Raw genomic sequence first — 17,044 nt, 5'->3', positions numbered from 1 at the left:
GGACCGATTATCTCCCGGTATAAGGAGATCCCCTATACCAAGTGCCAACAGTCTCTTTGAGAGTGGATGAGTGGGTATGGGTAAGGGCACTCTATTGTCCTGGGGACAAGAAATTGTTTCCAAAGGCGGAAGAACCAGCCAGTTTGGTCAACGGCATTAGGATGCTGAAGGCAACGGGAAACCACTGCATTAAAGATCCAGAGAGATATTCCAATAAATCCACATGGCATGGCTGCAACGTCAAGAGCGGAGCTGGTTGTGTAGATCGTCTACCTCCGTTTGGAGACGATGTCTTAAGAAGAAGGTAAAAATATATTTTTATCTCCGGAGTGTCGCCTTAACAGTAATGAGGTAGAAAATGGAAGATGTCCAACACTTCAAGACATGAAAATATGGTCAAAAGAAAGAGAAGGGCTACGAAAGGCGTGGAAATGAAAGACTCCCTAGGTCTCACAAACCTAATACCATTGGGGTCAGAAAAGAACAAGAGTTGACCAAGAGAGGTCACATAGGGTAGATTATGGGTGTCAAAGCTTGCCCGCAGTATGTGCAGTGCCCGTGATAGAGATACGTGTGTACGTGGACGCAAGTCGTTTCCCCATGTTGCTGACTCAGGGTTGTCCATGTCTGCCGGTGACAGGTTCCAGTAATGGTTGAAACATACAGCTGCATAGGATGTGGCGTACTTGCGTACTTGTGTACTTCTCTATCAACATGGTTGATTGAAGAAATGCTACTATCATCATAGCCTATTTTCTTTTGTGTAAGTTTATAAAAACATGACGTTTTGCTAAAAAATACAATAAGGTACCGGCAGAGTATTCGGTATTATTCTGCTTCATAATTGCTCATATGAGAGTTGAGCATGTTAAGCCCCTAAAATATAAACACCTTATATTGTGTTCGTTATTGCTTATCGCAACCTTTAGAGTAAATATTTATTTTCCTGGTACAGGGTGATTAGAAAGCATGTTGTTCGGCACATTTTATACAAACGCCGTGTTTAACACATTTAATGATGTACTTCATTATATGAAAGAATATACATGTATTTCACGGAGGGTAATGTACACCCCGCCAGGCTTGCGCTATCTGATAACGTTCTGGACTAGCGCTCGTAGCAGCTGTTTCTGGTGCAAGCAAAGTTGTCCGTCAGCTCGCGACGATGGTACGGGGTATAAGTAAGCAGGATATAAAACGCAGACTAGCCGAAGAAAGGAAAGCCTTTCTTAAGGAAATAAATTTGCTCACTTCGAACACTGATATAGCAATCATAAAGATGTTTTTAAAGACTTTCATCTGCAGCGTGGCGTTGTATGGAATGAATGAAAGTGAGGAGCCTGACACAAGTAAGTATGATCAATGCCAGGACACAGCTATGGACCCACGGTCGCCAACCCGCGCTTCCAGTCCCCTAAGGGCACCTTTTAGTCCCCTCAGTTCTTTCCTACAGAATATCGTTGATCGAAACTGAGATCTCACTGCATTAGCCCTTTTACACCTTGATTCACTTTCAAGTATACGGGAGACGGTCGGCTAAATCATCCGTAACTGAAATATATCTAAACTGTGGTGTTACTCCACCGTAAGGAGAAGGTTCTTCCTAATTCCTTTTTCGCATTTTTGTCCTAGGATTTTCCTGTTCTGTTTTTCTATGTTTCATATTTGTGCCCTGCCGTCAGTTATCAGATTTTTGGATGCGTGAAGTACTTCATGTTTACGACTGTGTTGTAGTGTCTTGATTTTGCATTTTTTCAGTACAGATTATTTTGTTTTATCTATTCCAGCCGGTTTTCTAAGCTCTTTGGTACTTTTCAATTCTTTCTTTGTTTTCTTCCTTATTTATCCTTGCAGATTGAATAATTTAACCTATTATTAATATTGTGATTTTATCCGGATGTTTCGGTAGTAATTGATTTGAAATCAAACCACATTTGGTTATCTGAAAGTGTCCTCTAGCCCGTTCTTCCTTTATGTAGCGAGAGTTACATACATTCTAGGGGTTCTGATGGACCGTAACCCTAATGTTTATGCAAGGCGCATGACATAACCATTGTGCAGTAAAGAATACTCTTGTTACCCGCTTCATTATGTTTGCTTTCTAACATAATATTGACCAAAAACCGGGCTCAAATTATTAACAACTGAGTGGGCTGCGAGATTGGATTCAGAAGATGATAGGTTCGAACCGCACTATCGGCAGCCTTGTGGATGACTTTCCGTGTTATCGCGTTTTCACTCCAGGCGAATTTTAATCAAGGCCACTCCGATACCATCGAACAAAATAGTTCAGATAAATCGAAAGAAAAGGGAATGTAGGCACAAAAGAATGAGCTGTGAGAAAATCAAACATATTCTAGATCTCGTATATTTTATTTTTAATATTCTTTATATCTTCCTCCGTTAGGGTCTTCTGGGGACCACGTGACAATTCCAATGCTTCCTTGTTTTTCCTTCTTCTTCCTCCAATACTCCTTCATCTGCTCACTACGTCTTCTTTTCCTCTCCTCAGACCATTTTCAGCCTCTGTTTCTTTTCCTCTCGACCTTGGAATCCTTCCGTGTTTAACACATTTTTTCTAAAAAAATTCTGTCTCTCTTTTGCTGCGTCTTTTATTATATTGCTTCTTTCCACATCTTTCTTGACTTCTTGAGTCCAGTTTGTTGTTGACTTCTTGTTCCAAAGATATTTGAAGATCTGTTTGATTAACCCGTTGTCATCCATTAGGTATAAATATACCAAAAAATCGACTATCCCGCATTGATTCTGTTATGTTTTCTATGTTCCGGTATATTTCAGCATTACTTCTTGATGTCCAGAGTTCTTTAGTTCTTAGCGGATGGAGTATTTTCCGTATAATTTTTCTTCCAATACTTATATTCAGATTGTAATTCAGTACGAGACATTCACTCCCGTGTAGGAATTCCGGTTTGATTATTGTCTTGTAGTCTTGTGTTTAGATGTTTTTAGTAAAAATATTTTGTTGCAATTATTATTGTCGTTATTATTATTATTATTATTATTATTACTATTATTATTATTATATTCCTTCTCTCTTAATCCTTTTACCCTCCAGGGTCGGTTTTCCCCTCGTAATTAGTGAGGGATCCCACCTCAACTGCGAGACATTGGATAGGGTGATATAACTGGGGAGGAGGACCAGTACCTCACCCAGGCTACCTCACCTGCTATGCTGAATAAGGGCCTTGTGGAGAGATGGGAAGATTGGATAGGACAGGCAAGGAAGAGGGAAGGAAGCGGCCGTGGCCTTAAGTTAGGTATCATCCTGGCATTTGCTGGAGGAGAAGTGAGAAACCACGGAAAACAACTTCGACGATGGCTGATGTGGGAATCGAACCCATTTCTACTCAGTTGGTCTCCCGAGGCTGAGTGGACCCCGTTCCATCCCTCGTACCACATTTCAAATTTCATAGCAGAGCCGGGAATCGAGCTCGGGCCTCCAGGACTGGCAGCTAATCATACTAACCTCATTACCACAGAGGTGGATTATTATTATTATTATTATTATTATTATTATTATTATTATTATTATTATTATTATTATTATTATTATTATTATTATTATTGTACCGGGCGGTACACCTCCACGCCGCTAATTTAAAATGTGCGCCAGTTGAAACTCCTCTGCTGGAGGAAGTCTGAACTTTATTGACGGTATTAATTTTCAAGTTTCTCAGAAGATGTCACTACGTGGAAATTTTGGAGTTTTTGAACTGTGTCATTTTCGACGTATTTTTGTTTTGCTTGTAGAAAGAAGTGTGAACTTTCTCTTCTAGAGGACACTACTGAAGATCAACAATAGTGCACCCTAGTGCGGAGTGAAAGAACTGTTTTTTTGGAGAAATTTTTATTTCAAAAGTTTGTTTCTTGTTAAATTTCTTTCTGTTATTGTTTAAGTTGGCTGTATACCCCTCTCTTTCCCCTTGTTTTGTATTTAGCCAATCCCGAATTTCTTTTATTAATTTCTGATCAATCAGAGGTATCTTCCCCCAACTTGAATATGTTGCTGTATCCTACCCAATAAAGAGTTTGTGGGAGGGTGTTTTCATTCCCCCAACGCCTCGAACCTTCCGCGAGAGGATATAAACTGCTGATTTTAGGGTCTCCGGGCCACTTCTCTTCCATCTTTCAGTGTGTAAAGTACATAGCAGGGGGCGGGAAGCGCCTCTTTCTTCGGCAGCGGTCAACAACAAGGTAATGGCCAATTAATAACTTCTTTCTTTGCTAGCTCAGCAGTTTAACTCTCGGGGCGGGTCCGAAGTTTTTCCATTATGTAACCTTCCTTAAAAATGTAAAGAAACTTGTATCTATTCTATCTTTTAAACTACGTATTGGGATAGAGAGTGCGTAACCCTCTCGAGCTCCCACTCATATTGTTTTGAGGTGAACTTATTTTCTCAACCTATTCTTCCTTAACATTATGTAAATTTGTTTCTTTTCTAAAGTCACCTCCGTAGTATGGGATTAGCCCTTGCATCAGCGGCCTAGAGCCAAATTAGGTTTTGAAACAAATACATTAGGAGTGCAGATCGCCTCCTCTCAAATTGTTTCTTTAGAGGTCATTGTAATTACCCCTTTTTCATTTAATTGACCTCAGTAGGTTGGGTATATTACCTCTGTGTCTATGTCCTGAGAGGACAACTTGAAGGTGGAGTTTGGTGTGGCCTTTGAGAGGCTTAAAGTTGAGAGCGAGTGGCTCTGTTTCGAAAATTGAGTGTTGTATGCCTCGTGGAGGCTTTTCAGTGTAATTTGGAGCAAATGCTCCTGAACATGAATGGGGTTTTCTGCCCCTCTGGTAAAACTTATTTTGAAGTAAGGTTGGGCTGATTGCCCACGAATTGTGAAGTAAGGGCGCTGAGCGCAAATCCAGTAAATATTGTACCTACATTTTGTTGACTTGCTACTCTGTACCTGCAATGCTTGTTATTTCTTCATTTTAAAACGAAAATATAACCTTGTTAAATTTTACATTAACTTTGATTCCGTAGTTTGAGACCCGTTCACGCCCGCACCTTCTTTCACCTCTACCTACCACTAAAACACGGTAACAATTATTATTATTATTATTATTATTATTATTATTATTATTATTATTATTATTATTATTTGTTTTACAAGTTGCTTAACGTCACACGACACAAATAGGCCTTATGCTGACGATGGGACAGGAAAGTGCTACGAGTTGGAACGGAGCGATCGTGGCCTCAACTAAGGTGCAGCCCTAGCATTTGGCTGGTGTGGAATTGGAAAACCATCTTCAGGGCTTCCGACAGTGGTTATCGAACCTACTAATTCCCGAATGCAAGCTTACAGCTATTATTATTGTTATTATTATTATTATTATTATTATTATTATTATTATTATTATTATTACTATTTCATTCGTTATTCTCAACTAAGGAGCGTGTTTGAACTTGTTTAACACACCGTTCCTTCTTTATTCCCAATATCACGTCATTGCTTTACTGAGTTGATTCAGCGTTCTTCTTCGATTCCGTATATCCGTATATCAGAATATATTCTCTGCAAATACTTACCGCATATGACGCTTCTAATATTCGTTTTACTTTATCTTGAATGGTTTCGTTGGTAATAACAATTTCTTTCGGGATTTTGGAAGAGATTATTCTTTGCCAGAGGCACAAATTGTTAAGAAATATGTTGTTAGGAATTTATATGGTTTTGAACTGATTAGGTTTGTACGTCTAAGTTAATTCAAAATGTATCCCTTTCATGTTGACAATAATACCATTGATCTCCCTTAACAATACATATCGAAGCCATCCCAGTGGGGGTATGAAGGCCCTTGCAAGGTAAAGACTTCCATAATCTAGACACGAAATGGGATAGAGTGATTTGCTCTATGCCGGACCACTTCTGCCCGCAGGAATTAAGCGGCACAGGGGATTTGGTCTAAGCTGAACAGAATCCGTACCAATTACGTTGTATGTATTGAGTCACTGTATAAGTGAATAAGCTTTCCTCTTCCTACTGTGCTGTTGGAGCTAAGGGACACACAATAATGCATACAGTGTTTCAATGACGATTGGAGGCTTACCAAACAAGAATTCAGGACTTTGTCTATGCAACAAACGAAGCATTTGTTTACCATATAATAGAATCTGGCCATTAAACTGCGGGTTTTCACTCTTTGTATTCAAATTTGATAAAATATTCTATCATCATCATCATCATCATCATCATCTGTTTACCCTCCAGGTTTGGTTTTTCCCTCGGACTTAGCGAGGGATCCCACCTCTACCGCCTCAAGGGCAGTGTCCTGGAGTTTCAGACTCTGGGTCGGGGATACCACTGGGGAGTATGACCAGTACCTCGCCCAGGCGGCCTCACCTGCTATGCTGAACAGGGGCCTTGTGGAGGGATGGGAAGATTGGAACGGATAGGCAAGGAAGAGGGAAGGAAGCGGCCGTGGCCTTAAGTTAGGTACCATCCCGGCATTCGCCTGGAGGAGAAGTGGAAAACCACGGAAAACCACTTCCAGGATGGCTGAGGTGGGAATCGAACCTACCTCTACTCAGTTGACCTCCCGAGGCTGAGTGGACCCCGTTCCAGACCTCGTACCATTTTTCAAATTTCGTGGCAGAGCCGGGAATCGAACCCCTGGCCTCCGAGGGTAGCAGATAATCACGCTAACCACTACACCACAGAGGCGGACGAAATATTCTATACTCTTAATAATAATTTTATTTTTGCTGCGATGAGTGGCTCAGATGGTGTAGCTGTGGCCTGCTGACCCCAACTTGGCGTGTTCGATCCTGACGCAGTCCGGTGGTATTTGAAGGTGCTTCAGGCTCGTGTCGGTAAATTTACTGGCACGTTAAAGAACTCCTGCGAGACGATATTTCGGCACCTCGGCATCTCAGAAATCCGAAGTTAGTGGGATGTAAACACAATAGATTCATCATCATTAAAATCATCTTCATCAATTTTATTTTAATGAAAAACATACAACAGGAAAGGAGTCTCCAATTACAGCATACATCAGAAATATAAAATATAACTGCACATACATGTATACTAATTAATTGTATTAATGACGATCATCATGATAATGAGATTGAGTTAACAGTAATGAGATATAAAGAAATGAAATTAATGATGGCAAGGATTGTAACAGTCCGCCTCTGTGGTGTAGTGGTTAGCGTGATTAGCTGCCACCCCCGGAGTCCCCGGTCCGATTCCCGGCTCTGCCACGAAATTTGAAAAGTGTTACGAGGGCTGGAACGGGGTCCACTCAGCCTCGGGAGGTCAACTGAGTAGAGGTGGGTTCGATTCCCACCTCAGCCATCCTGGAAGTGGTTTTCCGTAGTTTCCCACTTCTCCTCCAGGCGAATGCCGGGATGGTACCTAACTTAAGGCCACGGCCGCTTCCTTCCCTCTTCCTTGCCTATCCCTTACAATCTTCCCATCCCTCCACAAGGCCCCTGTTCAGCATAGCAGGTGAGGCCACCTGGGCGATGTACTGGTCATACTCCCCAGTTGTATCCCCCGACCAAGAGTCTGAAGCTCCAGGACACTGCCCTTGAGGCGGTAGAGGTGGGATCCCTCGCTAAGTCCGAGGTAAAAACCGAACCTGGAGGGTAAACAGATGATGATGATGATGATGATGATGAAGGATTGTAACAACTTCATGTAATAATTACTACTAACTTAATTACTAGCTAATTGATCGCATTTGAAACTTTTGTTAGTGCCTAAATTATGAGAAAATATTGCTTCCTGCGACCGAAATCCACCTTCAAATTGTTCACTGCCATTCTGTTATACTAATTCCATATACTGTTAAATGGTGCTTCTCGTTTGAAAAGTATGTATTGGAGTAATGTAAGCGAGAGAGAGAGAGGTTATTATTGCCATATTCTTGTTTACACATTTTCGCTGTAGAACGTAAGTGAAACTCGTGTTTTCGCTTAAAAGAAAATACGAATTACCATGAATGCCCTTGAAAACATTTTACATAATAATCATCACCATCATCATCGCAAAAACACTATCACCATCAGTCTAAGCAACCATTCTTCTCCGTCCTCAGCTCCTCATTTCATTCCGTAGTAGGAACCATAATCAAGATTCTTTGCCAAGTCTTGCAGTAATTATTTCCCCGCTCATCCTCGGCCTTTCTTCCCCGTGACTTTTTCTTCCAGCAGATTGGTAAGAAAGTTATTATGTCGCAAGATGTTTCCAGAGAATGTAGCTATTCTCCGTATCGTTAACATTAATTCTCACTTTCGTCGAATTTCTTGCAGAATGCTTTTGTTTGTTCTCTTTGCAATCCATTTAATCAGAAGAATTCGTCTCCAGACTCACATCTCAAACGCTTCCAGTCGTTTCCAGTCATTATACTGCACTGAAGAAAATGGAAATTGCAACACCCAGAAGGAGTAGTGCTACATTGCTGCAATTTAACATACAGGACGAGTGTTCGGTTGTGATTCGATGATTACACTTTCAGATCCCTCTAACCGCAAGTTTCGACAACAATCAATACAGGATGTGCCCAACACGAGCTGCAATACATTGATGAATTCGTCGAGGCATGGAGTCAATAAGGCCCTGGATCGCTTCCTGAGGAATTGTGGCGCATGCTTGCTGCACTGCACGGGTCAGTTGATCCAGAGTTGTGGTTGGCTGAGGACGGTTGGCCAGTTGACGACCGATCATGTCCCACACATGCTCAATAGGACTGAGCTCCTGGGATCTGGCGGGCCATTCTAAGGTTGTGATGTTGTGGAGAGCTTCTCTGGAGATGCGTGCAGTGTGAAACCCGGTCATTGTCCTGCTGAAACACTCCGTTAGCAATGTTCGCCATCAGAGGGACAAGCACTGGATTGAGTACCCTATCAACGTACTGTCGAGCAGTCATAGTGCTCTCAACAAGGACTAATTGTGATTTCACATTAAAACCAATAGTTCCCCAGACCATAATGCTTGGTGTTGGCTCTGTGTGCCTCTCGACAATAAGATCTGGGCGGCCCCTCTCCCCGGTACGTCTGCGCACACGATTCCGGCGATCACTGCGGGCAAGACGGGAGCGCGATTCATCACTAAAGACGACCCTATGCCATTCGTCGACCAACGTCGATCTTTCTCGACACCTGGCCAGCCTTACACGTCGCTGTTGTCAGGTCAATGGAACACCTTCTGCAGGGATACGGGCTCGTAAGCCAGCTGCACGCAGGCGATTAACAACTGTTTGTTGTGTAACATGGGGTGCCACAGCTGCTCGAATTTGCGCTGCTGTTGCATGGGGTTCCATCCGGGCCACCCGAATGATGCGGCGATCCTCTCTCACAGTTGTCTGTCGCGCTTGGCCTGTGCCGGGTCTACGAGTGTGGGTACCTTCATTTGACCACTGCTGCCATACACGTTGTACCGTAGATGCCTGTCGGCCAACACGTGCAGCGACAGTCCTTAGCGATAATCCAGCCTTACACAGCCCAATTATCCAAGCCCACTCAAACGGCGATAGTTGTTGATAGCGTGCTCTTCTCTGTCGTCGAGGCATGTTTGACGGGTAAAACTTCACTGCACAGACTGCAAGTCAAGTACGCTACACCAGAGTCCGTATACTGGAGTTGATTCCTCTGCGACCTATCACGTGGGGAGACCTGTAGCAACAATCCAATGGGTCTGAAACTTTGACCGTTTACATACCTACATGGCATCGTTCCATACCTTGAAAATCAATACAAATGACCAATGCCCTCGTGGTGTTGCAATTTCCATTTTCTTAAATGTATTATTATTATTATTATTATTATTATTATTATTATTATTATTATTATTATTATTAGTAGTAGTAGTAGTAGTAGTAGTAGTAGTAACTATGACGAAGAAGACACCAGAAGGATGTGCTCTTCTGTGTAGTAAATTAAGGCACCCAAACACATCACCAAACCCGAATGCTTCTACGCAGCAGCAACTTTGGCTATGATTGAGAAGGTTCGGCTCGAAGATATGAAAAAGGAAGAAAGAAAAATGCTCAGAAAACTTCTATTTTCAAAGCAAAAAGATGAGTAAAGGAGACTGAGACCAGAAGAAGAATATTGTATCAGCATACAGAAGGACTGTTTTAACTGATGGGGAAGAGAAGGTATAGTTCTAAGGGCGCCTACCGACGATCCTCGATTTTTCAGGAAGAGGAAAGCAGAGTCGAAAGGTTTAGGGAAATGAGAACGGACTTGGAGAGAATGGGGAGATAGAAGACGGAATAGTGGACAGTGGTTGATTTAGACAACTAGTCAAACAGTTCAGAGTTTACTGAAAATAGGAGACGTGCCGGTAGAAAAAACATAGAAGAAAAGGTGGGGAAATACTGGCCGAGGATGTTGATAGATTAGTTAAAAATAATGAAAAGACTGACAAAAAACCAAGAAAAAACGATTGCATTCTCAAAGATAAAGGATGGTGAGAGGGGACTCAGACCTAAAGAAGAATATTGCACCGGGATACAGAAGGATTGGTTGAACTTAAGAGGAAGTAAAGGGTACCGTTCTAAGAACAGGTACTGACTTTTTTGAAGTTCCACCATGCTCCGCGGACTATAATTGAATCTTGCTTATGGAGAATACGAGAAGTGGAGGGAGACCAAGACTATAATGATTTAAAGATAAGGCGTATGGAACTAAACGAGGGCAGAGAACTAGTTACAAACAGAGGAATGTGGAGGCGTTTAGTAAACTCACAGATGCTTGGCTCAGTTATGGTTGTTGTCATTCGCCCTGTCAACGATCTTAACCGTGGACTTCCTGTTGTTGATCAAGTATAAAAGAATAAAATGGTTTAAAATCACTCGATGTTTATATTATCCCAATGAAAATCCACATGCTTTTACGTCATTCGACCGGGTCAGGAATGTAATGAATGAAGTCCCATCTAGCGTCGAGGATAGGAATTGTGCCGGCTACCGAAGCCTGTCGCATTCCTCTGGGACAATCATTAGTGACTGAGAGATGAAATGAAATGATACTAGAGAGTGTTGCTGAATTGAAAGATGACAGGGAAAAGCGGAGTACCCGGAGAAAAAGCTGTCCCATCTCCGCTTTGTCCAGCACAAATCGCACGTACAGTAGCCGGGATTTGAAGCACGGAATCCAAAGTTGAGAGGACAGCTCGCTGCTGCCTGAGCCACGGAGGCTCACTGTATTATCCCAATATCTGGAGCAATTCTCATTCACTCATTTAAAATGTAGTTTGTCGCCTTCCCCTAGTGTAAAGTATTTGGACGACATCAAGAAGAGTTTTTAAGTTGTGTAACTAAAACGATCAGCCAATGAAGGAAGAGAGTGGTTGCATCGACAAGGTATTAGCATTTAGAATATTGATTGATCATGGTGTAGGCGTATATAGAATATTCCGTACAATTCGTCCAGTTGTGCCATGTCATTATTTATTCAGCTTTGAGGTGGTGGTGATTATTGTTTTAAGAGGAAGTTGAACTAGACAACCATCGTCTATTAACATTAATCAGAAAGGAAAATGGAAATGGGCGAATATATTGGTGAAAGAAATGGAACGGACTCGTAGGCCGTGAAGATAACGAACTCCGTAGGACTCGCGAATTGAATACCGCCGGGGGAGGAAGAGGACAAGACTTGACAAACTGAGGTTAGATAGGTTAGATGAAAATGGGGAGCCTGACGTAAGTAAGTTGAAACAGTGTCATGGCTCGGCTAAGCTCCAACTCTACTACTACACCCAGGGGTTATCATGAATTTTCTTCTACCTCCCTTCAGCTAAGATATAAGTCAAGTAATAATAATAACAATATGGACTCAGCTGCCGGCCCCGCGGTGTAGGGGTAGCGTGCGTGCCTCTTACCCGAAGGCCCCTGGTTCGATTCCCGGCCAGGTCAGAGGTTTTAACTGAATCTGAGGGCTGGTTCGATGTGCACTCAGCCAACATTACGATTGAGGAGCTATCTGACGGTGAGTTGGCGGCCCCGGTCTAGAAAGCCAAGAATAACGGCCGAGAGGATTCGTCGTGCTGGCCACACGACACCTCGTGATCTGCAGGCCTTACGGCTGACCAGCGGTCGCTTGGTAGGCCAAGGCCCTTCGGATATATTGCGCCACAGTGTTTGGTTTGGTCTCAGCTACAGACTTCCAGACCTTCTGAGGTGGCCGACCTGCTGACAAATTTTCACATTTATATTGTGCTGCCACGCAAGAACGCATGCAGGATACTGAAAGTTTATTACGGCTGAGTTAATTTCATTTTGTCGGATGATCCTGATTGTGCCACTAGAAATCCTTAACAAGCCAACAACTATGACATGAAATACCAAGACTTTTGAACGTCCTTCAGAAAGCGATACGTCATCCGGGATCAAATCCGCGAACTCATAAGTCGGACACTCTAGCACCCACCCGACGAGGCAATATAAACCATGAAAAGTAGATAATGGGAGTTCTGCTTCTATGTTCTCCAATTTCCGTCATGCAAAATCCACTCGAGACAAAAGACCTGAGTGCCTCAAAGCACTCCAAGTCAAACCATTACAGCTAATGCGAGTCGATCTGCAGGAAACATGAGAACTCATGCACGCCACACCTAATGCGCCGTGACAGGGAGTAATCGATTATCTTGAAGACGTACCCTCATTACGATGGGAGCGCTCCCAGATAAGCTAACATCATCAGAAGCCATAAACAAAATTAATTTGCACTCCGCTCCTATCTTAATAATAATAATTATAATAATTTTTCCTTGCGGATTTAAAGAGGAAAGAAAGAAAGATCCTACACACCATACTTGGTCCAAACTACAAAAATGGCACCTACATTAGAAAATCCAGGCAAGAAGTATACTCTAAGATAGAGAAGATCACGGACACAATGCGTAAAGGCAGAGTTCGCTTCTACGGTCATATATGACGGATGACCGACTCTCGATGGATGAAACGTATCTTCAGTATATTTGACTCAAAACCAGAAACGGCAATGCCATGGTAAGTTAACGTCAAAAAAGATCTTAAAGAACTGGGCCTACAAGCAGAAGATGCACAAGACCGAAATCTTTTCAGAGCAGACAACAAGTCTTTTAGGACTTCCCGGGACGAAAAGCGGGCAACCGGTGCGAAACGGACAGAAGAACGTCGTGCTATAAACACAGTGAGCTAATGAAGACGATGTAGATCAAGCGAAAAGTGGACAAATGCCAGAATGTAAAGTGAGGCTTATCGTGGTCTCTAGCTGCCGATTAGCGAATCTGAATGAGTGAATAATAACTGGTAATTTACTTCGGGAAAATCCCTCAGGTAAATACTTTTTCAAATACTTAGCGGAAGTCATCCAACCATCCGGATTAAATCGCTAAGCAAATGGAGAGAGAATATGTAAATTACAAAAAGCCAATAAAATCGCACAGAACAGTTACAACAAAAAATCAGTATCTCGGAACGTTGAACTTAAAAACTATAATACTGTAATTTAGCCTGAAGCGTTATACACGCCAGAAACCTTGACCATTGGAGGCATATCACTAACTAAAAGTTAAAAAAAACAAGAATGAACTATCCTCAGGAGAACTTCGACTCAGAAGGAGTGTGGATGAAAAGAAGGTATCCTGAATTATACAAGCATTTTGATAATGAGTCAAAAGTGTATTCAGAAAAATTATATGGTTCTTCACTTCAAAATGGCTAAAACGAAGTCTTCTTCACGTCAAGAGAATCATTTAACAGTGGTTCAGTGAACTAACCGGAGAAGCCACAAACAACCCCGCAAATTTAAACGTTCCAATTGCAGAAATTTCTTTTTTTTAGAATTGGCTTTACGCCGCACCGACACAGATAGGTCTTATGGCGACGATGGGATAGGGAAAGCCTAGGAATGAGAAGAAAGCGGCCGTAGCCTTAGTTAATGTACAGCGCCAGCATTTGTCTGGTGTGAAAATGGGAAACCACGGACAACCATCTTCAGGGCTGCCGAGAGTGGGGCTCGAACCCGCTATCTCCCGGATGCAATCTCACAGGTGCGTGTCCCTAACCGCACAGCCAACTCACCTGGTGCAGAAATTACAAAGATGAAGGTATTGTACCAGGAAGGCCTAGGTCCTGGTCCATATTAATTGAAAGAAATGTTATTTCCAGCATTAAAGATCCGACCGACGTACGAACATCCATGTAAAGAATGTTCCAGTATGTGCCAGATCCTACGAGTACGCTAGGCGGAGTCAAGTGACGTCACCTGTCGCTCGAAGCTCACCTCCCCTAGAGATATTTCTCGAAAGAATTTTTCTTTTAACAGCTTTTTAACACCTTAACCAATTTCAACGGGACAAACGCTGAATTATAGCAAACATCATAAAAGTTAATCCCTGTAAATTTCAAATTAATTCATCAAACGGTTGTTGAGTTATAACAATTTAAAGTCTCAACGAAATTACGTAATTACGGTCACATGGCCGAGAGAGAGCTGCCACCCCTCCCTGCGCTGGTATCTATATATGTCAAGGCCAGATAGCCCGCAAACGAGTGCAGTACAGTATAGTACCGTACAAGGACAAGCAGACAACTGTGTGAGTGAGATAGTGAAGAGACCGGCCCGCGTACAGTATGTTCGCGCAGTCACGGTAGAAGTACTTTCGTCGTATCTCCAGAACGCGAAATTCTATCGCCGATAAAGGACGTCGCACTGCAGTTAGTATGTCGCGTCGCGATTACAATATAATCCTAAAAAGACATTTAAGACTGTAACACGAGTGAACTTATTGGAGTACAAATATTAACTATTTCATTACGTGTGGACTTAGGCAACGTCAAGTAACATTAAACTTCTACAGAGCCTAATACTTAAGAATCACCAGAACTTATTTTTTTTCTTCTCGAGTATTGCATTATATTTTGAATGAAAAAGTAAGAACTTTTCTGAGTTAATATAACAGGATTAGCAGAAAATCTAACTTAATGACTGTGTTCACAGACTGTGCTTATCGACTTGCTTTCTTTTTTTTTTTTTCTTCAAGTGTGAACTGTGTGATTAAGAACGTTTCAATAACGACTGTAAATAGTATTTAGTACAGAAAGGACTGTGATTCTTCATACGCCATAAATAGTGTTCAACAGTGTAAGTGATAACCAGTCGCACTAAATGAATTTTCGTGTGCGAAACTCAACAGTTCCAGCTGTCATCACCTCATCGGGAACGTCAACATCGCCGATCCTGATTCTACATGGAACATTCCAGATGTCCATCTTTCGACGTTTGGTAACAACAGTTCTTGTCATAAGTGAGTAACAAACTGACTAAACTTTTTCATTTATTTTGAACAGTGAAACTTCAGTGTCGCGTGTGAACAATTTCCATAATTTCTCAAAAAGTGATAAATTTAATTTCAATTTCATTTCTCGTAGAAAGACTGTAGGATTTCAAGTGTGCTGTATAACGAGATTGACGAACTGAGAACTGAAAACTTTTAATAATTTCTCATATCCATTTACCATTATAAAAGTGTGCTTAGGTTTAAAAAGACTTTAGGTGGAAATTCACACATATGAAAGACTTTGAAACCAATGATATTTATGCCATTTTTTTTTCAAGAAGATTATTTTCAACATTTAATTTCAATATAAATTTTGAGTCAACAATCATACCGCAGGGTGAGAAATTAATAAATTGTTTTGAAAAAAAAATTATTTACCATCTATTATTTGCTCTGCGAGACTATCCTTCTCTGTATCGGCTCCAAAACCCAGTTCCACTCCCTGAGGTCCTACTCATGCCCTTTGCCCACAACTTTTCCTGGTACAGTGTGTATATCAGTCAGTTTCAAAATCAAGCAAGTAACTCCTCGTAGTTAAGCGCCAGCTGTTACAGCACGTCATCTAGGTACTAATATTTGTCAAACATGCGCCTTTAAAGTTCAACATCAAAATTTATCTATAATTGAGCACGTAATATCGTTTAAATAAACACGAACGTAGAAATAGCTTTCGCATCGCATTTTTTCACGAACGCAACATCTGTTAGGGTACAAACATCGCACATTGTCACGGCAAACTTCACTACCGTGAGCTTAGCAATGCTCAGCCAGCAGGTTTTCAGATAAGGCAGTTCCATAGCTCATAGTGGCTCAGAGCGTACAATAAAATCTGTTTTTATGTGTATCCTGGTTCTGCAGAATCCTAGCCATACATCACTTTCAAAGTAATGCTGTTTCAGTAGATCTGACTGCAATTAAGGAAGTGACATTTCGTACCCTTTGCTGATCCCATGAAATTACAGTAGGTTCATCACAGTTTTGCTTTGTGTAAGAAAAAACCCAAACCTCACGGCACTTAACGCCCTTGAAAGGGCTTTGGCCTGCCCAGCGACCGCCGCTCAGCCCAAAGGCCTGCAGATTACGAGAGGTCGCATGGTCAGCACGACGCATCCTCTCGGCCGTTATTCTGGGCTTTCGAAACCGGGGCCGCCTCTCATCGTCAGATATCTCCTCAATTCTAATCACGTAGGCTGAGTGGACCTCGAACCAGCCCTCAGGTCGAGAGAAAAATCCCTGACGTGGCCGGGAATCGAACCTGGGTCCTCCGGGCGAGTGTCAGGCACGCTACACCCACACCACGGGGACTTTGTGCAAGAGCTAGGATTATACATCTTACATGAACTTAACTTATTAAATATGAAGGCTTATTGTCAAGGATTCAATGGGAAAAATATGTTCAGTTCCCGTTCTAATTTCATGGAGCAGACTCCTGGCACTCAACGACAACGAACATATGAGAAAATGAAAACTAGAAAGTGTCCAGCACCTAGCAGAACGTGTTATAAAGAAACACGTCCCTCCAAACACAGCCAGGTCATTGCCACCAGTGAACTCGTTATGTAAACAAATAGACGTAGCCTTCCTTAAGAAATCCCTGACAGACAACACACAAGTTGCCTTACGTCGCACCGACACATACAGGTCTTATGGCGACGATGGGACAGGAAGGGACTAGGAGTGGGAAGGAAACGGCCGTGGCCTTGATTAAGGTACAGCCCCTGCATTTGCCTGGTGTGGA

General features: G+C 42.1%; 1 protein-coding gene across 1 annotated transcript in view; it reads right to left on the bottom strand.

Annotated features, from left to right (window-relative positions):
• LOC136881313 (glycine receptor subunit alphaZ1-like) overlaps positions 1-17,044 on the bottom strand; it is a 430,471-nt gene that overhangs the window by 380,422 nt on the left and 33,005 nt on the right. The window lies entirely within an intron of this gene.

This window comes from Anabrus simplex, chromosome 9 (assembly GCF_040414725.1).
Source record: "Anabrus simplex isolate iqAnaSimp1 chromosome 9, ASM4041472v1, whole genome shotgun sequence".
NCBI lineage: Eukaryota > Metazoa > Arthropoda > Insecta > Orthoptera > Tettigoniidae > Anabrus > Anabrus simplex.
Note: the sequence above shows the minus strand (reverse complement) of the source record. Positions and strands in the feature narration are given on the sequence as shown.